General features: G+C 37.5%; 1 pseudogene; it reads right to left on the bottom strand.

Annotated features, from left to right (window-relative positions):
- LOC133244247 (craniofacial development protein 2-like) overlaps positions 1 to 20241 on the bottom strand; it is a 175334-nt pseudogene extending 155093 nt beyond the window's left edge.
- Between the last annotated feature and the right edge of the window lie 1747 nt (positions 20242 to 21988).

Below are 21988 nucleotides of genomic sequence, written 5' to 3'. Positions count from 1 at the left end.
TTAAAATTTCTCTCTTTGTACTTCCATGCAAAAGGTTACTAAATCCTATTGAAGCTACATGTTTAATAATTCCTTCACTCCATCTTCATTTTCACTGTGTCAGTTAAAATATTTAGATCTTTCTTTTCTCCTACTATCCCACTCTCCTTCTTTCCTTCCTTCTTCCTTTCCCTCTTGCTTTCCTTCCTTCCTTCCTCTTTTCCTGTCTCCCTTCCTCCTTGTATTTCTTCTCTTAAGGTGGCTGACGTAACTAGAATTCATGCGTTTTAGTGGTAATATAAAATGATACAATTAAGAAAATTGTACTATCACACACACACACAAAACTCAACATACCTCTACAATAACCTAGAAATTCCACTTCTAGGTAGTTAGTCAAGAGATACAAATCTTCATGTAACAGCTCTATTCATAATGGGCAGAACTTAAAATAAGACAGGTGTTTATAAACTGAATCGATAAATTGCTACATAATTATAGAATGGAATGATACTGAACAATTTGTAAGAAAAAAAATTACTGTTCACACAACTTATAGCATAAGTCTCAAAAATATGGCAAGTGAAAGAAAACTTACACAAAAAATAAAATGTTTATCATTTCATTTATATGAAATTCTAAAACAAGTAAAAGTAACCCATGTTTAGTCACTCAGTGGTGTCCATCTCTTTGAGATCTCTTGGACCGTAGCCCACCAGGCTCCTCTGTCCATGGAATTCTCCAAGCGAGCATACTCGAGCAGGTTGCCATCCCCTCCTTTAGGGTATCTTTCTGACCTAGGATAGAATATGTGTCTCCATGTCTCCTGCACTGCAGGTGGATTCTTCCTGCAAGCCCAAAGCCTGAAGTAATCTATGGTAGGAAAAAATCAGAAGTGCTTCAGGGTGCAGGGGCTAGGGTTGAGTGTGCAGATTTGCAGCTAACATTAGAAAACTTTTGGGGGTTGTTGATATATTCTTTGGAGTGATTTGGCTTTCACAAATGTATACATTTTGTCAAAACAGTGATTTTACACTATATGAAATATACTATTTGTAATTTCATTTAATGTAAATTTTACACCAGAAGAAAAAACTGAAAATGTTGAAATTAATCACATGCACGTTGAAGTATTTTGGAGGACCTGTACTGATGCCTGAAAGTTACTGTGAAATATGTCAAAAAATAAAGTGGATTTATAGACACATGGACTATTACATGAATAGATATGTGACAAGTATACAAAATAAATGTTAATGATAGAATCTAGGTGAAGAATATCACATTCAATTCTTTTACATTTTCTGTGTGCTTAAAATTTTTCGTAATAAAATCCCAAAAATAAATGAGAAGAATAACTTAAAACATGCCAAAATTCATGTCTATGAATAAGCGTTTATCTCTGAAATAGTGGCCCTGAGAATCTACGTTTTACTCCAATTTTATGTCATGTGCTAAATTAAATAAATAAATAATTTGTTCGTGACTCTACTTTTAGTTTTGCCTTCAGGACACAACTTATAAACCAGAGAGGAAAATCAGCATTCTTATCTTTTAGTCACACCTAATATTCTTGATGAAAGTGAAAGTGGAGAGTGAAAAAGTTGGCTTAAAACTCAACATTCAGAAAACGAAGATCATGGCATCCAGTCTCATCACTTCATGGGAAATAGATGGGGAAACAGTGTCAGACTTCATTTTTTGGGCTCCAGAATCACTGCAGATGGTGACTGCACCCATGAAATTAAAAGACGCTTACTCCTTGGAAGGAAAGTTATGACCAACCTAGATAGCATATTCAAAAGCAGAGACATTACTTTGCCAACAAAGGTCCGTCTAGTCAAGGCTATGGTTTTTCCTGTGGTCATGTATGGATGTGAGAGTTGGACTGTGAAGAAGGCTGAGCGCCAAAGAATTGATGCTTTTGAACTGTGGTGTTGGAGAAGACTCTTGAGAGTCCCTTGGACTGCAAGGAGATCCAACCAGTCCATTCTGAAGGAGATCAGCCCTGGGATTTCTTTGGAAGGAATGATGTTAAAGCTGAAACTCCAGTACTTTGGCCATCTCATGCAAAGAGTTGACTCATTGGAGAAGACTCTGATGCTGGGAGGGATCGGGGGCAGGAGGAGAAGGGGACGACAGAGGATGAGATGGCTGGATGGCATCACTGGCTCAATGGACGTGAGTCTGAGTGAACTCTGGGAGTTGGTGATGGACAGGGAGGCCTGGCGTGCTGCAATTCATGGGTTGCAAAGAGTCAGACATGACTGAGCGACTGAATTGAACTGAACTGAATATTCAAATGAAAGTCACTCAGTCATTTGCTACTCTTTGGGACCCCATAGACTACACAGTACATGGAATTGTCTAGGCCAAAATACTGGAGTGGTTAGCCATTCCCTTCTCCAGAGGATCTTCCCAATTCAGGGATTGAACTCAGGTCTCCTGCATTGCAGGCAGATTCTTTACCAACTGAACCATCAGGGAAGCCCAAATATTCTAATTCCATCTTATTACTGAAAAAAGGGTCCTACTTTTTCTAGACACTTCACTACAGTTAAATTCTGAGTTTTATAAAAGTAAATCCAGACTCAAAAGATAAAATTGTACTGCCACTAAGAATTTTTAGAAACCCTTAAGTTTTTAAGGAAATCTCCAAAGAAAGTCCCCCAAATGTTCTGAACAACACAGCAACATTCAAATGCCTGTGTAAACCCACAGTATAATTCTTTAAAAAGTATGATCCCAATTCCCTCCATTCTTCTTCACTCCCTCCCTTATTTTCTCTCTCTGTCTTTACTGAATAATATTTGAGCATTAGTTTAGGTGCCAATGAAAATATTTTGATACTATTCCAGGCATTGAAGAACTCAGGTGAGTAGAAGAATCAAGCTTTTGAAAAGATAAATTAAAATTAAAATTCAACACAGAGGGGATAAAACATTATGTTTGCATATGTAATTTCTGATATTTGCTAAATATGTATCACAATAGATTCATATCTAGTAAATACATCTCAATCTCTCACCTCCAATATCTATAAGTTTTTTCATATTTTCTCCAACATATTCATAATTTCTCAAGTATTTTATCTATAGCCACTATTTTTTGAAGAGTTAAGACTTGATTTAACATGCCCCTCATTCTTCTCTTCCTTCTGACTACTTCTTACACCTTCCCCATAATTGTCATTGCAATTACTCCATTCTCAGACGTTTTTTAAAATTTTCTCTTCTTTAAATTTCACATTTACTTTATAATACATTTAAATAATTATTTTCTTCATCATGTGACTTACAATTTCCTTTACAAATATACCAGTTAATACCCATAGAGATAATACAAAACAGCAACAACAAAAATAAACAACTATCCATGCACTGGAAATTTTTTGAAAATATTCCGTTAAACAATGAATGTGTTACCAAGAAGAGATTTAGAAGGGAAATTTTAAAAGCAGACAAAGTTTGGAGAAAAACTGGTGACAGCCAGAACTCTACCAATGGCAGGAGACCATGTCATGGAGAAGGATATCTGAGGCTATTGTTGCTCAGCTGCTAAATCGTGTCCCACTCTTTGTGACCCCCATGGACTGCAGCGTACCAGGCTTCCTTGTCCTTCACTGTCTTCCAGAGTTTGCTCAAATTCTTGTCCACTGAGTCAGTGATATTCTCTAACTCTCTCATCTTCTGGCAACCCTCTTCTCATTTTGCCTTCAATCTGTCCCAGCATCAGAGTCTTTTCCAAAGTGTCAGCTCTTCACATGAGCTGGCCAAGCTATTGGAGCTTGAGTTTCAGCATCAGTCTTTCCAATGAATATTCAGGATTGATTTCCTTTAGTATTGACTGGTTTGATCTCCTTACAGTCCAAGGGACTCTCAGTCTTCTCCAGCACCACAATTTAAAAGCATCAATTCTTTGGTGATCAACCTTCTTTAAGGTCCAACGCTCACATATGTACATGACTACTGGAAAACCATAATTTTGACTATACAGACTTTTGTCAGCAAAGTGATGTCTGTTTTTTAATATGTTGTCTAGGTTTGTCATAGTTTTTCCTCCAAGGAGCAAGCATCTTTTAATTTCATGGCTGCACTCACTGTCTGTAGTGATTTTGGAACCCAAGAAAATAAAATCTGTCAGTGCTTCCACTTTTCCCCATTCTATTTGCTCTAAAGTGATGGGACTGGATGCCATGACCTTAGTTTTTTGAATGCTGAGTTTTAAGCCAGCTATTTCACTCTCCTTTCACCCTTATCAAGAGGCTCTTTAGTTTCTCTTCACTTTCTGCAATTAAAATTGTATCATGGGTATCTGAGGTTGTTGATATTTCTTCTGGCAATCTTGATTCCAGCTTGTGATTCATCCAGCCCAGCATTTCACATGATCTACTCCACATATAAGTTAAATAAACAGATGAAAATATAATGACTTGTACTCCTTTCCCTTTTTAGCCAGTCTGTCTTTCTATGTCTGGTTTTAACTGTTGCCTCTTGACCAGTATATAGGATTCTTAGGAGACAGGTAAAGTGGTCTGGTATTCAGTTTTTTGTGATCCACACAGTCAAGGGTTTTAGTGTAGTCAATGAAGCAGAAGTTTTTCTGGAATTCCTTTGCTTTCTATAAGAGCCAAGAAATGTTGGCAATTTGGTCTCTGGTTCCTCTGCCTTTTCTAAACCCAGCTTGTACAGCTGGAAGTTCTCAGTTCACATTCTGCTGAAGCCCAGCTTGAGAGATTTTGAGAATAACCTTGCTAGCATGAGAAATGAGTGCAATTATTCAGTATTCTGGACATTCTTTGGCATTGCCCTTCTTTGGGATTAGAATGAAATCTGACCTTTTCCAATCCTGGTGCCACTGCTGAGTTTTCCAAATTTGCTAACATAGTGAGTTCAGCACTTTAACAGCATCATCTTTTAGGATTTTAAGAAGCTCAGCTGGAATTTCATCACCTCCACTAGGTTTGCTTGCAGTTTTGCTTCCTAAGGCCCACTTGATTTCACATTCCAGGATGTCTGCCTCTAGGTAAGTGATCACATGATCGTGGTTGTCTGGATCCTTAAGACTTTTTTGTATAGTTCTTCTGTGTATTCTTACCACCCCTTCTTAGTGTCTTCTGCTTCTATTAGCTCCTTACCCTTTCTCTCCTTTATCATGTCAATCTTTGCATGAAATACTTCTCTGATATGTTCAATTTTCTTGAAGAGATTTCTAGTCTTTGCCATTCTATTGTTTTCCTATTTCTTTGAATTGAGGTTAAGGTGTTTCCTCTTTGTATAGACATCTGAGACTATGTACAAAAAAATTAAAAATGGAAGCAAATATATCTAAATATTAACAATGGTTACTTCTGAGGTAAAGTTATAGGTTACTGTTATTTTTTCTTTGGGTTGCTTCCATTTTTAATTTTTTTGTACATAGTCTCAGATGTCTATACAAAGAGGAAACACCTTAACCTCAATTCAAAGAAATAGGAAAACAATAGAATGGCAAAGACTAGAAATCTCTTCAAGAAAATTGAACATATCAGAGAAGTATTTCATGCAAAGATTGACATGATAAAGGAGAGAAAGGGTAAGGAGCTAATAGAAGCAGAAGACACTAAGAAGGGGTGGTAAGAATACACAGAAGAACTATACAAAAAAGTCTTAAGGATCCAGACAACCACGATCATGTTACTGAATAATTGCACTCATTTCTCATGCTAGCAAGGTTATTCTCAAAATCTCTCAAGCTGGGCTTCAGCAGAATGTGAACTGAGAACTTCCAGCTGTACAAGCTGGGTTTAGAAAAGGCAGAGGAACCAGAGACCAAATTGCCAACATTTCTTGGCTCTTATAGAAAGCAAAGGAATTCCAGAAAAACTTCTGCTTCATTGACTACACTAAAACCCTTGACTGTGTGGATCACAAAAAACTGAATACCAGACCACTTTACCTGTCTCCTAAGAATCCTATATACTGGTCAAGAGGCAACAGTTAAAACCAGACATAGAAAGACAGACTGGCTAAAAAGGGAAAGGAGTACAAGTCATTATATTTTCATCTGTTTATTTAACTTATATGTGGAGTAGATCATGTGAAATGCTGGGCTGGATGAATCACAAGCTGGAATCAAGATTGCCAGAAGAAATATCAACAACCTCAGATACCCATGATACAATTTTAATTGCAGAAAGTGAAGAGAAACTAAAGAGCCTCTTGATAAGGGTGAAAGGAGAGTGAAATAGCTGGCTTAAAACTCAGCATTCAAAAAACTAAGGTCATGGCATCCAGTCCCATCACTTTAGAGCAAATAGAATGGGGAAAAGTGGAAGCACTGACAGATTTTATTTTCTTGGGTTCCAAAATCACTACAGACAGTGAGTGCAGCCATGAAATTAAAAGATGCTTGCTCCTTGGAGGAAAAACTATGACAAACCTAGACAACATATTAAAAAACAGACATCACTTTGCTGACAAAAGTCTGTATAGTCAAAATTATGGTTTTCCAGTAGTCATGTACATATGTGAGCGTTGGACCTTAAAGAAGGTTGATCACCAAAGAATTGATGCTTTTAAATTGTGGTGCTGGAGAAGACTGAGAGTCCCTTGGACTGTAAGGAGATCAAACCAGTCAATACTAAAGGAAATCAATCCTGAATATTCATTGGAAAGACTGATGCTGAAACTCAAGCTCCAATAGCTTGGCCAGCTCATGTGAAGAGCTGACACTTTGGAAAAGACTCTGATGCTGGGACAGATTGAAGGCAAAATGAGAAGAGGGTTGCCAGAAGATGAGAGAGTTAGAGAATATCACTGACTCAGTGGACAAGAATTTGAGCAAACTCTGGAAGACAGTGAAGGACAAGGAAGCCTGGTACGCTGCAGTCCATGGGGGTCACAAAGAGTGGGACACGATTTAGCAGCTGAGCAACAATAGCCTCAGATATCCTTCTCCATGACATGGTCTCCTGCCATTGGTAGAGTTCTGGCTGTCACCAGTTTTTCTCCAAACTTTGTCTGCTTTTAAAATTTCCCTTCTAAATCTCTTCTTGGTAACACATTCATTGTTTAACGGAATATTTTCAAAAAATTTCCAGTGCATGGATAGTTGTTTATTTTTGTTGTTGCTGTTTTGTATTATCTCTATGGGTATTAACTGGTATATTTGTAAAGGAAATTGTAAGTCACATGATGAAGAAAATAATTATTTAAATGTATTATAAAGTAAATGTGAAATTTAAAGAAGAGAAAATTTTAAAAAACGTCTGAGAATGGAGTAATTGCAATGACAATTATGGGGAAGGTGTAAGAAGTAGTCAGAAGGAAGAGAAGAATGAGGGGCATGTTAAATCAAGTCTTAACTCTTCAAAAAATAGTGGCTATAGATAAAATACTTGAGAAATTATGAATATGTTGGAGAAAATATGAAAAAACTTATAGATATTGGAGGTGAGAGATTGAGATGTATTTACTAGATATGAATCTATTGTGATACATATTTAGCAAATATCAGAAATTACATATGCAAACATAATGTTTTATCCCCTCTGTGTTGAATTTTAATTTTAATTTATCTTTTCAAAAGCTTGATTCTTCTACTCACCTGAGTTCTTCAATGCCTGGAATAGTATCAAAATATTTTCATTGGCACCTAAACTAATGCTCAAATATTATTCAGTAAAGACAGAGAGAGAAAATAAGGGAGGGAGTGAAGAAGAATGGAGGGAATTGGGATCATACTTTTTAAAGAATTATACTGTGGGTTTACACAGGCATTTGAATGTTGCTGTGTTGTTCAGAACATTTGGGGGACTTTCTTTGGAGATTTCCTTAAAAACTTAAGGGTTTCTAAAAATTCTTAGTGGCAGTACAATTTTATCTTTTGAGTCTGGATTTACTTTTATAAAACTCAGAATTTAACTGTAGTGAAGTGTCTAGAAAAAGTAGGACCCTTTTTTTCAGTAATAAGATGGAATTAGAATATTTGGGCTTCCCTGATGGTTCAGTTGGTAAAGAATCTGCCTGCAATGCAGGAGACCTGAGTTCAATCCCTGAATTGGGAAGATCCTCTGGAGAAGGGAATGGCTAACCACTCCAGTATTTTGGCCTAGACAATTCCATGTACTGTGTAGTCTATGGGGTCCCAAAGAGTAGCAAATGACTGAGTGACTTTCATTTGAATATTCAGTTCAGTTCAATTCAGTCGCTCAGTCATGTCTGACTCTTTGCAACCCATGAATTGCAGCACGCCAGGCCTCCCTGTCCATCACCAACTCCCAGAGTTCACTCAGACTCACGTCCATTGAGCCAGTGATGCCATCCAGCCATCTCATCCTCTGTCGTCCCCTTCTCCTCCTGCCCCCGATCCCTCCCAGCATCAGAGTCTTCTCCAATGAGTCAACTCTTTGCATGAGATGGCCAAAGTACTGGAGTTTCAGCTTTAACATCATTCCTTCCAAAGAAATCCCAGGGCTGATCTCCTTCAGAATGGACTGGTTGGATCTCCTTGCAGTCCAAGGGACTCTCAAGAGTCTTCTCCAACACCACAGTTCAAAAGCATCAATTCTTTGGCGCTCAGCCTTCTTCACAGTCCAACTCTCACATCCATACATGACCACAGGAAAAACCATAGCCTTGACTAGACGGACCTTTGTTGGCAAAGTAATGTCTCTGCTTTTGAATATGCTATCTAGGTTGGTCATAACTTTCCTTCCAAGGAGTAAGCGTCTTTTAATTTCATGGGTGCAGTCACCATCTGCAGTGATTCTGGAGCCCAAAAAATGAAGTCTGACACTGTTTCCCCATCTATTTCCCATGAAGTGATGAGACTGGATGCCATGATCTTCGTTTTCTGAATGTTGAGTTTTAAGCCAACTTTTTCACTCTCCACTTTCACTTTCATCAAGAATATTAGGTGTGACTAAAAGATAAGAATGCTGATTTTCCTCTCTGGTTTATAAGTTGTGTCCTGAAGGCAAAACTAAAAGTAGAGTCACGAACAAATTATTTATTTATTTAATTTAGCACATGACATAAAATTGGAGTAAAACGTAGATTCTCAGGGCCACTATTTCAGAGATAAACGCTTATTCATAGACATGAATTTTGGCATGTTTTAAGTTATTCTTCTCATTTATTTTTGGGATTTTATTACGAAAAATTTTAAGCACACAGAAAATGTAAAAGAATTGAATGTGATATTCTTCACCTAGATTCTATCATTAACATTTATTTTGTATACTTGTCACATATCTATTCATGTAATAGTCCATGTGTCTATAAATCCACTTTATTTTTTGACATATTTCACAGTAACTTTCAGGCATCAGTACAGGTCCTCCAAAATACTTCAACGTGCATGTGATTAATTTCAACATTTTCAGTTTTTTCTTCTGGTGTAAAATTTACATTAAATGAAATTACAAATAGTATATTTCATATAGTGTAAAATCACTGTTTTGACAAAATGTATACATTTGTGAAAGCCAAATCACTCCAAAGAATATATCAACAACCCCCAAAAGTTTTCTAATGTTAGCTGCAAATCTGCACACTCAACCCTAGCCCCTGCACCCTGAAGCACTTCTGATTTTTTCCTACCATAGATTACTTCAGGCTTTGGGCTTGCAGGAAGAATCCACCTGCAGTGCAGGAGACATGGAGACACATATTCTATCCTAGGTCAGAAAGATACCCTAAAGGAGGGGATGGCAACCTGCTCGAGTATGCTCGCTTGGAGAATTCCATGGACAGAGGAGCCTGGTGGGCTACGGTCCAAGAGATCTCAAAGAGATGGACACCACTGAGTGACTAAACATGGGTTACTTTTACTTGTTTTAGAATTTCATATAAATGAAATGATAAACATTTTATTTTTTGTGTAAGTTTTCTTTCACTTGCCATATTTTTGAGACTTATGCTATAAGTTGTGTGAACAGTAATTTTTTTTCTTACAAATTGTTCAGTATCATTCCATTCTATAATTATGTAGCAATTTATCGATTCAGTTTATAAACACCTGTCTTATTTTAAGTTCTGCCCATTATGAATAGAGCTGTTACATGAAGATTTGTATCTCTTGACTAACTACCTAGAAGTGGAATTTCTAGGTTATTGTAGAGGTATGTTGAGTTTTGTGTGTGTGTGTGATAGTACAATTTTCTTAATTGTATCATTTTATATTACCACTAAAACGCATGAATTCTAGTTACGTCAGCCACCTTATTTTTGTTGTCCACTCCATCACATTATTTTTGATATCAGGCTTTTCAATTTTTGTTATTTTGATTTGGTCTACAGTAATTTTTTCATTATAATTTTATTTGTTTTTCCCTGATGAAAAATGCTATTGAGCACACTTTCATGTGCTTCTAATTATTTCATATATAGTCAATTCTTGTTACAAGTGGTCATTGTGTTCTATAACATCACTCCAAACACTAAATTAGTGAATACTGAGCCATTGCTCCTAGAAGAAATAAAGTACTAGATTCCTGCAAGCCTCTGGTCACATTTTCACCTGCTAATCAATAAACTCTATTTTTATGTTTCTGTTAAAAGACATTTTATTTAATAAATATTGCTGGCTAATTAACATTGAATCTTGCCAATAGTACTATAATTCACATTCGAATGAAGTTTATCTAAAACATCTATTTTTTTCCATAAAGCACCATGATCAATATTACATGAATACACACACACCATGTGTAATTGAAAATTATCTGCATTTTCCAGTTGTAATCTACAGTGTTATATAAATATCAAATAAATCAGGGTGGTAGATAAGTATTTTTCAGATCATTTATGGCTTTATTAAATTTTTGTTTAGTTGTACAATTAATTGTCAATAGAAAATGTTAAAATCTTCAATTATATTGGCATTTTCTATTTTTCTCTTTAAAGCTGTCAATTTTTGATTCATTTATTTTGATTTATGATTGTACATCCTCTCAATAAATTCATACTTTATCATTTTGAAGTAATCATTATGTCTGTGTTGGGGCCCAGAGAAGGCTACCCTAAAATATGCCTCAATGGTGTATCGATTATTTTGAATCAAAGTCACTTAAATAGCAGCCAATACAAGGACACCTTGACCCTCCTTTGTCTCCTTGAATGGAGGAAATAAATCTCCTGCATGAAGAGTACCCTCACTGCACCATGAGACTATTGAGAGGATTCATCACCAGAGACAGGCTTCATGGCTTAGAAGCCTATATAAATAAACAAACCTTGTTACTTCTTTACTAGTTTACTACCCAAGGTCACAGTTTCCTTAAATTGTTTACTAATTAAGCACCTAATCTCAAGTCCCTTTGCCCTCTCAACTTCTCACAAATTTGTTGTTTTTTATGTAAAAAGATACAAAAGTTCCCCTCTTTGGGTCCTTCTCTGAGCATCATTTTCATGGTTTCTGGTACGTACAAAATTAAATTTTTGATCTTTAACAAGATCTTTCTCTTGTTAATCTGTTTCATGTCCATGTAATTCTTAGGTCAGTCAGAAGAATTTAGGAAAGGAGAGGAAAAATTTTCCTCTCCAACATATACTATTCTTCATTTTTAAGTCTTATTTCTTCTGATATTTATATAGCCATTTCAGCTATTTTAGGGTTACTATTTGCATGGCATATCTTTTTCTGACCCTTTTCCTTTCAACTATCTATGTCTTTATATTCTAAATGCATTTCCTTTTGACAGTATTTAGTTAGGTTTTATATTTTCATTCATTCTGACAATCTGCAACTTAATTGGAATATATATTCCATTAACATTATTGTAATTTATACTATAAACAAATTTATATACTTATTATTTATAGTAATGCTTTATATTTATAGTACTATTAGTATCTATTTGTATATTGTGTTTCCTCAGCACTCATAAAATCTATTTTAGTGGGACATGTGCTTTATGGGACATAAGCATTATGTGCTTAAGGCTTTACAGTTTCTTTACCATCCAAATCAGATGTCACTCTCTCCAAGATTTCCTTTGCTGCTCCCATCACTTCATGCTCTGCTCCCATGTGACATTATGAGTATATGTCATAGTATTCATCTGTCCATGCTCAGTCTCTAAATCATGTCTGACTCTTTGAGACCCCATGGACTGTAGCCCACCAGGCTCCTCTATCCATGGAATTCTCCAGGCAAGCATACTGGAGTGGGTTGCCATTTCCTTCTCCAGGGGATCTTCTTAACCCAGGGACTGAGCCCACATCTTCTGCATTCCAGGCTGAATTTTTATCACGTGGGAAGACCATTTTATAGTATACTCCTTCACTTACAAGCGAGTATATACATTAATTTACTGCAGGGTGTTACATTGATGAAGTTATGCGTCATTTCCTCCACTAGTCTGAGAAGTCCTTGAGGAAGAGTGCTATGTCTCTATTGCCAGGGTGCTGCCAGGCATAATGAATGCATGTTGGAGTGTGCTTTGCAGTTTAAATGGCATCCAGTATCTTTCCCACCAGAACTCTGACCATGCAGGGTGCATGTTATCATCTTTATTTACAGATGAGGATAAAGAGACTTTAGCCATTTAGGGATTTGATCAAGGTCATACAGCCAGAAAGTGGCAGAGCTAAATCTCCCTGTTTTGTGCTCAGAGATCAAAATAAGTCATTCTCATTTAACTCTAACTCATACAAAAGATTTTTCTTGCTTCCTAAGAAATTTATCATTAAAAATTAAATATTAATATAACTAGAGCTAAACATTAACACATATATGTGTTAATTGATCTAAATATAGACTGTTTGCCTTAAGTAAAAATAAATGTATGTGTGCTTTTCAAACATTTGATTATTCTTCCTATATCTTGTTGGATGAAGCACAAGCTTCGAGATTAAATAAATGTGTTAAAACGATGCTATAGATTGCATATGTATCATCTAATTTTTTCCTGGGGCTTTGTTTATTTCTGCCTCTAAATATTCAGAGTCCAGTTTTTCATTTCTACTAATACTGAAGAGAATGAGTCCACCCAGGAATACTCTATCCATCTGTTCCTAACATATGTTATTAAATGGGAGGCAACTAGAAGGTAGGTGAGCACTTACCAGATGCAAACTAAATCCTCCAGAGCTTTATCTATACATTTTCTAGGGTTCATTGCCAGTTTTTGACTGTAGGGAATTTTAGGCTTGGGATATTTGCGTGTTGAAAAGTTGCTTCGAAATTCACAACCCTTTCATTATCCTCAGTTTGTAATCTTTGGATACAGTTTCCGAAATCCCTGGAGTTTTATAAACCACATGGAATTTTCGTTTTGTATTCAATCTTTCTAGCTCTACTTGTTTTCTGACAAACAAATAAGCCACTTTACCTGTGAACAGGACAATGGGGTCCTGACGAGTATCCTTGCATGTATTTTTGGAGCCCACAGGAATTAGTTTGACTATTTACAGATTATAACAGTTGGTGGTTGAGTGCTTTATTTTCATTCCCAGTTGGTACAATATGTTCACAGCTGATGCAATGGCTGGCCCACTTGATTCACATATGGTGCACTACTGGGGGCCCTCTAAGGCTTTCTGATGTAGTTTGTCTTCTCTAAAGCTATCATGTCTTTAGCTTTGCTTTTGTCTGCTGGTCAAATGAAGGGGAAAAAACCTCTGAACTCTGGCAGCTGCAGAGGGTATCAGCAACTCAGATGTTAAAGATTCAAAGAACTAGGTCAAAATGTCCCAGGAAAAAGATTTTTGTTAACCACTGCAAACAAACAAAACGCTTCTCTACATAGCATGAGCAGAGAACACACACGCACAGACAGGGTTCTCTTTTGTTTTACTTTCACTTTGAAGCTATGCCTACACTGTTCTTGAGTGTTTTCAGCACAGTTAAGTGCCAGAGAGACCACAGTGTCCCAGGCATCCATTTACATTGAAAAACATTGTACCACAAGTCCTTTAGATAATATTTCCTTTTCTACAACTTCATTTTTTTGTGCTAAAAGTCACTAAGGAAGATAGTATTAAAAGTGAGCTGGAGTCTCTTTGCCAAGGCTGATTTCACAAAGACTATCAGACAAGAAGAACAGAATTGCAAAATTAATAACATTGAAAACCCAAACACAAGCACCCTCCAGCAGTCATTATACCGCGATACATAATCAGTGTTTATCCTGACTCTAAACTATAACTGATAAAGCCACAATCTCATAAAAAGATTATTTTCAAGACTATTGCATTACCCTCTGAGAGCTAAAATACTCATTTATTCATAGTAGCAGATTGTAATAGCTCTAATTCCCCAAGAAGTGGGCATTGTATGATAATTGAGTGGGCTGGGATGTTAATTGTCTTCCACTTCACCTCTAGATGTTTAACTGCTTATCTCTTCAACCAGCAAACAGTAATGCTCACTTATTTGTGCGTTACTGTTCAGATAATTTTGTGAGCTAAATTATTTGTAATAAAGAGGAAAAAGTATCTGTGCAGGCAAAATATTTAAATTGTGGCACGTTTACATATTAAAACCAATTGAAGGCAATGTTGTATTCTTATGGAGCTTTCCAACAGAGTTGCTTTTGCAGTACTTAGGGAGTAATTGGAAGTGCAGGAATATGACCAACAAACAGAACAACGTTAATAGGCATCACTAAATCAATACTACTTGGTGAGTTTACAACGCTATTTTCTATTAAGAGCAACTTGTCTCAAACCACACGGCAAAGGTAGCCGCTTACTGTTCAGGGAGTCATGCTGGTGTTCCATGCTGCTTCTGTCAGCTATTGCGGGGTGGATGACTGAGCCTACAGCCCATTTTGTATTCTACTTGATCTTGCTACATTGCTGCTGTTTTCACAAGCCAAAGTCTAATTCAATCCTTATATTTTGTTAATTGTGGACAAAAAAAAATTGTTGCCTGCCATCCCAGTAAATAGAAAATCTTGCCTACCCTGAAGCCATCAGCTACTGCAGTCTTAGGACAATTCAGTGTGGAGGAAAAAAAAAAAAAAGGATACCTACCATAGATGATTAAGATGCGTGCGTGAATGTGCCTAGGAATTTCAGTCGTGTCCAACTCTTTGTGACCCCATGGACGGTAGACCACCAGGCTCCTCTGTCCATGGGGTTCTCCAGGCAAGTATACTAGAGTGGGTATCCATTTCCTTCTCCAGGGGATCTTCCTGATCCAGGGATTGAACCTGTGTTTCTTGCACCTCCTGAATTGGCGAGTGGATCCTTTATGACTGTGCCACCTACATATCTAAGGAATAATTTCCATGAGCCCAGACTCTTGCATCTTCCCATACATAGAAAAGTACTAAAATCATTACCTTGAGGTGTCTATTTTTTGTGATGAGAAATAATCTTTTGTTTGACTTTTTTTTTTTTCTTTTTCAGCAAAAAGGCATATATATCCTAAATCCTTTCTTACTTCTTTGGAGCAGTTCCTCAGAGTTATCTGAGAGTGGTCTCCCAGCCTGCAGTCCTCAATAAAGCCTCTGAATAAAATATAACTTGCAACTTTTAAGTCTGCATTTTCCTCAGTCAACAGTTTTGATGATCAACAAGAGGCAACCAGAACAGACTTCTCTCCTTTGCCTGGACTCTGAAGTTTTAGAGCCTTCATACCAGCAGAGGCCCCTTGTGCCCACTTGCCTCCTAGGAAAGTCCAGTTGAATTTAGATAAGTCTCTTCCGGGTCTTCAATTTCCCATTATTGGTGGATGGTCTAAGTTTTGTTTGGTATGTTAAACTCCTTGCTGGAGTTTAACAAGTCCATATTTTCTTGAACTTAGTTTCAAGAAGAGGTGCCTGGGTTGTCCTCAGTTAAAAGACAGTGGTAAGATTTTATTATGTAGGTAGAGAATTTATAAGTACTCACTTATTTTGCCTGGAGAAATATCAATAACCTTAGATATACAGATGACACCACCCTTATGGCAGAAAGTGAAGAACTAAAGAGCCTCTTGATGAAAGTGAAAGAGGAGAGTGAAAAAGTTGGCTTAAAGCTCAACATTAAGAAAACGAAGATCATGGCATCAGGTCCCATCACTTCATGGGGAATAGATGGGGAAACAGTGGAAACAGTGGCTGACTTTATTTTTCTGTGCTCCAAAACCACTGCAGATGGTGATTGCAGCCATGAAATTAAAAGATGCTTACTCCTTGGAAGGAAAGTTATGACCAACCTAGACAGCATATTCAAAAGCAGAGACATTACTTTGCCAACAAAGGTCCATCTAGTCAAGGCTATGGTTTTCCAGTAGTCATGTATGGATGTGAGAGTTGGACTACAAAGGAAGCTGAGCATTGAAGAATTGATGCTTTTGAACTGTGGTGTTGGAGAAGACTCTTGAGAGTCCCTTGGACTTCAAGGAGATCCAACCAGTCCATCCTAAAGGAGATCAGTCCTGGGTGTTCATTGGAAGGACTGATGTTGAAGCTGAAACTCCAGTACTTTGGCCACCTGATGTAAAGAGCTGATGAAAAGACCCTGATGCTGAGAAAGATTGAGGGCAAGAGGAGAAGGGGACGACAGAGGATGAGATGGTTGGATGGCATCACCAACTCGATGGACATGGGTTTGGGTGGACTCTCGGAGTTGGTGATGCACAGGGAGGCCTGGCATGCTGTGGTTCGCAAGGAGTTGGTCATGACTGAGCGACTGAACTGAACTGAACTCACTTTTTGAACTGTGTTGTTGGAGAAGACTCTTGCAAGTCCCTTGGACTGCAAGGAGATCCAACCAGTCCATTCTGAAGGAGATCAGCCCTGGGTGTTCTTTGGAAGGAATGATGCTAAAGCTGAAACTCCAGTACTTTGGCCACCTCATGCGAAGAGTTGACTCATTGGAAAAGACTCTGATGCTGAGAGGGATTGGGGGCAGGAGGAAAAGGGGATGACAGAGGATGAGATGGCTGGATGGCATCACTGACTCGATGGACGTGAGTTTGAGTGAACTCCAGGAGATGGTGATGGACAGGGAGGCCTGGTGTGCTGTGATTCATGGTATTGCAAAGAGTCAGACATGACTGAGCGACTGAACTGAACTGAAAGGAAATTTTGCTGTAAAAATGGCCAAAATGGGATTCTTTGACATTCCAAATTTTTTTTTTTTGCATGTGCAGATAAAAAAGCCAGTCTGATAAAACATTTGTACAGAAGTCTGACTTTAAAGGAACAAATGCCCTTCTAAAGGCAACTTGAATTTCTCTCCCTGTGTCTTTGAAATGTGAATATTCTACCTGAACTTCTTGATTCGTTTTTTTCCAGTGTTTTGAAAGCTTGGTGTGCCATCAGGAAGGTACACGTATGGTGTGCATTTGACAGCCAGTTAAATAGCCTGGATTTCTAAGCAGTCTTTTTCTGATCATGCCAACTCCCAGAGAATTTTTTGTAGGGGGTCTCAGTTCATAAGAATCTTTTGTCATCTTAACCTTTGTTGCATCTGTCTGTCCAATGAAGGACTTTCCTTTCTTAGACTGTTTTTAGGACATTTTCTAGATCTTTTGAAGGCTACGTTCTTGCACTCTTGTGGAGACCTGTTGCATCCTGTCATTTTGGGTCTCTATGAAACTACTACTCAAAAATGGTGATGGATCCTTTACACTGGAGAAAGCTCTAAACTTGTGAAATTTTAGAGTTCTCTCATTATATGTTTGTTCTCCTAAATATAGTCTAAGAAAGAAAAGTCCTTCATTGAACAGACAGATGCAACAAAGGTTAAGATAGCTTAACAATCCATGGGGTTGCAAAGAGTCGGACATGACTGACTTATTATTACTATCTTACTGGTACCTATATTAGAAAAAAGTTAGAAGGTGGATAAAAAATATATAATGTCTAACCTAAGAACTCCCTTACTTAAAAACAAACACAGAGTTTCCAAACGCTTATTTGTGGTCTCAGCTTTCCTTCAGTGAGTCCCACAGATGCTAATGAAACATTAGATTAATTAACAGGGAAATAAGATGAAGCTGAGGGAAAGTCCAGAGACTTCTTCCCAAGAAGGTGGAAATTTTAAAGGGACTCATGCTAAAAGGATAGAAAGCTTAGATGATTATTAACAAATGGGAAAAATAAAATGAATATTAATGGATTAAAACAAAGATTTTGACACAAGATATCTAAGATCAGATGGGGCAAAGAGACCCTCTCTGATCCCCAACTTAAAGTGCCCCAAACACATCCATCCTATTTATCTCAGTATATATATATATATATATACACACATACATACACACACACACACACACAAATATAAAAACAAAACCAACAACAAAAAGTAGTTTTTGGCTTTATTCTATCTTTATTTCTATTGGTATTTTTGGGGTTCACAAGTAGCAAACTATTGCAGAAAAGAGGAATTGATATTAAAGATTTATATGTGAGTCAAAAAAATACATATATACACACACACATATATTTACATATGAAATGCAAGAATTTTATACATTTTATAAAATTTATATATAAAATATATGTATTTATAAATGTATAATTTTCACTTATGTATATACATTATATAAATGTATATATATTTATATAAATCTCTATATAAATATATATTTATATATATTTGTATAAAAGATTGGAAGAAAATTACACTGAGATACTTGACCAAATAATTGCTTGGGGCAATGGTTAAGTCAATTAATCAAGTTTAAAAGGTCTGAGTCCCTGGGCTCAAACTGTCACTGGGATACCATAGCCTTTATAAAGGAAAGTTTCTGGGACTCCTTGTAAGACCTAGGCTTGTTGATGAGGTCCTAATTGAGACTAAAGTTAAAAGTATCAGAGTTTGTAGAACTGAGATGAAAGTTTATAATAATTGATATATTTAAATGGGCTTTATATAAGATGGTCAGATTTATTTTGTCCAATTTTATTGTGGGATAGATATTATATCTCACTGGGGAATGTTTCCCCTTCATGGCATTATACAATAGGGCATATATATCTGCCCTTCAGGCAATACTAATTAAACATATGAAGAATAGGCTTACCTGAGCCCACTCAATATAAAGTAAAAACGTGGGCCTAATTTCAGAGGCTAATAAAAAGTGAATTAAAGATATATATGATAAAAGCAATGTTTTAATATAGTTTAGGCAGCAGACTAGTTCTTTGAAGAAATAAATGCAACAATCTTTTTCTTGCAAATTTCTACAAATCAGAAATATAAATGCAGCCCACAATGACCTGAGTCTGAGCCTAATTAGCTCATTCAAGTAGAAACTGAAACCAAAAAAAAAAAAAAAGTGTGGGGGAAAGTGTGTATGTGTGTGTGTGTGTATGTGTGTGTGTGTGCTTAGTTGTTCAATTATGGGGAGAGGTTTTTTTGAAACTCAAACTACTGGAAAGGCTCCCTCACCCAGAAGCTAATTTAGACTCCTTAAGAATTTATCAAGGATGAATACAAATCTTAAAAGTCTTTTCTATAAATAATAAAATGCTTTAGTCATCTGAGCAAATAAATATTACTATTCTGTTATTTATGAGCTAGTAAACTTATAGTGTAATACTTGATTCATGATTAAGTTTTGAAATGAAGCCATAAGATCTCTAGTTATGTTTGTTTTTATGTTTATGTATACATTATACTCGGAGAAGGCAATGGCACCCCACTCCAGTACTCTTGCCTTGAAAATCCCATGGACGGAGGAGCCTGAAAGGCTGCAGTCCATGGGGTCGCTGAGGGTCAGACACGACTGAGCGACTTCACTTTCACTTTTCACTTTCATGCATTGGAGAAGGAAATGGCAACCCACTCCAGTGTTCTTGCCTGGAGAATCCCAGGGATGGAGGAGCCTGGTGGGCTGCCGTCTATGGGGTCATACAGAGTCAGACATGACTGAAGCGACTTAGCAGCAGCAGCAGCAGCAGCAGCATACATTATACTGTGATATTGAATGGTTTGCCTTGGAAACGAACAGAGATCATTCTGTCGTTTTTGAGATTGCATCCAAGTACTGCATTTCGGACTCTTTTGTTGACCAGATGGCTACTCCATTTCTTCTGAGGGATTCCTTCCCACAGTAGTAGATATAGTGGTCATCTGAGGTAAATTCACCCATTCCAGTCCATTTTAGTTCGCTGATTCCTAGAATGTCAGCATTCACTCTTGCCATCTCTTGTTTGACCACTTCCAATTTGCCTTGATTCATGGACCTGACATTCCAGGTTCCTATGCAATATTGCTCTTTACAGCATCGGACCTTGCTTCTATCACCAGTCACACCCACAACTGGGTATTGTTTTTGCTTTGGCTCCATCCCTTCATTCTTTCTGGAGTTATTTCTCCACTGATCTCCAGTAGCATATTGGGTACCTATTGAACTGGGGAGTTCCTCTTTCAGTATCCTATCATTTTGCCTTTTCATACTGTTCATGGGGTTCTGAAGGCAAGAATTCTGAAGTGGTATGCCATTCCCTTCTCCAGTAGACCATATTCTGTCAGCCTTCTCCACCATGACCTGCCCGTCTTGGGTGGTCCCATGGGCATGGCGTAGTTTCATTGAGTTAGAAAAGACTGTGGTCCTAGTGTGATTAGATTGACCAGTTTTTTGTGAGTATGGTTTCAGTGTGTTTGCCCTCTGATGCCCTCTTGCAACACCTACCATCTTACTTGGGTTTCTCTTATCTTGGGCGTGGGGTATCTCTTCACGGCTGCTACAGCAAAGTGAAGCCGCTGCTCCTTACCTTGGACCAGGGGTATCTCCTCACCGCCACCCCTTCTGACCTTGAACGTGGAATAGCTCCTCTAGGCCCTCCAGAATCATCTCTGTTCATTTCCAAGCAAACCATTCAATATCACAGTAATCCAAGTCTATGCCCCAACCAGTAACACTGAAGAAGCTGAAGTTGAACAGCTCTATGAAGACCTACAAGACCTTTTAGAACTAACACCCAAAAAAGATGTCCTTTTCATTATAGGGAACTGGAATGCAAAAGTAGGAAGTCAAGAAACACCTGGAGTAACAGGCAAATTTGGCCTTGGAATACGGAATGAAGCAGGGCAAAGACTAATAGAGTTTTGCCAAGAAAATGCACTGGTCATAACAAACACCCTCTTCCAACAACACAAGAGAAGACTCTATACATGGACATCACCAGATGGTCAACACCGAAATCAGATTGATTATATTCTTTGCAGCCAAAGATGGAGAAGTTCTATAATGTCAACAAAAACAAGACCAGGAGCTGACTGTGGCTCAGATCATGAGCTCCTTATTGCCAAATTCAGACTTAAATTGAAGAAAGTAGAGAAAACCACTAGACCATTCAGATATAACCTAAATCAAATCCCTTATGATTATACAGTGGAAGTGAGAAATAGATTTAAGGGACTAGATCTGATATAGAGTGCCTGATGAACTATGGATGGAGGTTTGTGACATTGTACAGGAGACGGGGATCAAGACCATCCCCATGGAAAAGAAAAGCAAAAAAGCAAAATGGCTGTCTGGGGAGGCCTTACAAATAGCTATGAAAAGAAGAGAAGTGAAAAGCAAAGGAGAAAAGGAAAGATATAAGCATCTGAATGCAGAGTTCCAAAGAATAGCAAGAAGAGATAAGAAAGCCTTCCTTAGTGATCAATGCAAATAAATAGAGGAAAACAACAGAATGGGAAAGACTAGAGATCTCTTCAAGAAAATTAGAGATACCAAGGGAACATTTCATGCAAAGATGGGCTCAATAAAGGACAGAAATGATATGGATCTAACAGAAGCAGAAGATATTAGGAAGAGGTGGCAAGAATACACAGAAGAACCGTACAAAAAGATCTTCATGACCCAGATAATCACAATGGTGTGATCACTGACCTAGAGCCAGACATCCTGGAATGTGAAGTCAAGTGGGCCTTAGAAAGCATCACTATGAACAAAGCTAGTGGAGGTGATGGAATTCCAGTTGAGCTATTTCAAATCCTGAAAGATGATGCTCTGAAAGTACTGCACTCAATATGTCAGCAAATTTGAAAAACTCAGCAGTGGCCACAGGACTGGAAAAGGTCAGTTTTCATTCCAATCCCAAAGAAAGGCAATGCCAAAGAATGCTCAAACT

Source organism: Bos javanicus, chromosome 3 (assembly GCF_032452875.1).
Source record: "Bos javanicus breed banteng chromosome 3, ARS-OSU_banteng_1.0, whole genome shotgun sequence".
Taxonomy (NCBI): Eukaryota; Metazoa; Chordata; class Mammalia; order Artiodactyla; family Bovidae; genus Bos; species Bos javanicus.
Note: the sequence above shows the minus strand (reverse complement) of the source record. Positions and strands in the feature narration are given on the sequence as shown.